Raw genomic sequence first — 826 nt, 5'->3', positions numbered from 1 at the left:
AAAGGAGATCAGCCCTGGGATTTCTTTGGAAGGAATGATGCTAAAGCTGAAACTCCAGTACTTTGGCCACCTCATGCGAAGAGTTGACTCATTGGAAAAAACTCTGATGCTGGGAGGGATTGGGGGCAGAAGGAGAAGGGGACGGCAGAGGATGAGATGGCTGGATGGCATCACTGACTCGATGGACGTGAGTTTGGGTGAACTCCAGGAGTTGGTGATGGACAGGGAGGCCTGGTGTGCTGCTATTCATGGGTTTGCAAAGAGTCGGACACGACTGAGTGACTGAACTGAACTGAATCATACAAGAGGAGGAGGTTTTGTAGGGAGCAATAAGTTTCTTAAATATTACAAAATTATGACTTTAGCTTCAGTATATATTGAACTGTTGACCTTTAGAATTATTACGCTTAAGTCCCTGCCTTTTAGGAAACTCTCAAGTCTTCCTTCAGCAGCCCCTACTGGTTAAGAGATATAACAGACCTGGATCAATCCCTTGGTCAGGAAGATCTGAAGGAGGGCAAGGCAACCCATTCTAGTATTCTTGCCTGGAAAATCCCATGGACAGAGGAGTCTGGAGGGCTACAATACATAGGGTCTAAAAGAGTGAGACGCCACTGAAGGGACTTAGCACGCACTGGATCAGAGAAAACTTCAGGTATCTTATATGATTTACAAATCCCTGCCAGAAAAGGAAACAAAAATGCGTGTGAATCACTGGACAGCATCATACAATTTCTTAAACTTTGTGGTTCTACTCTGTAACTTCATCGAGGTGGTTTTCGTACCCCTCCTTGGACTGCACACTTTTTTTACACCCTCCCCCCCC

Source organism: Bison bison, unplaced genomic scaffold (genome assembly GCF_000754665.1).
Source record: "Bison bison bison isolate TAMUID 2011002044 unplaced genomic scaffold, Bison_UMD1.0 scf7180017854252, whole genome shotgun sequence".
Lineage (NCBI taxonomy): Eukaryota > Metazoa > Chordata > Mammalia > Artiodactyla > Bovidae > Bison > Bison bison.
Note: the sequence above shows the minus strand (reverse complement) of the source record.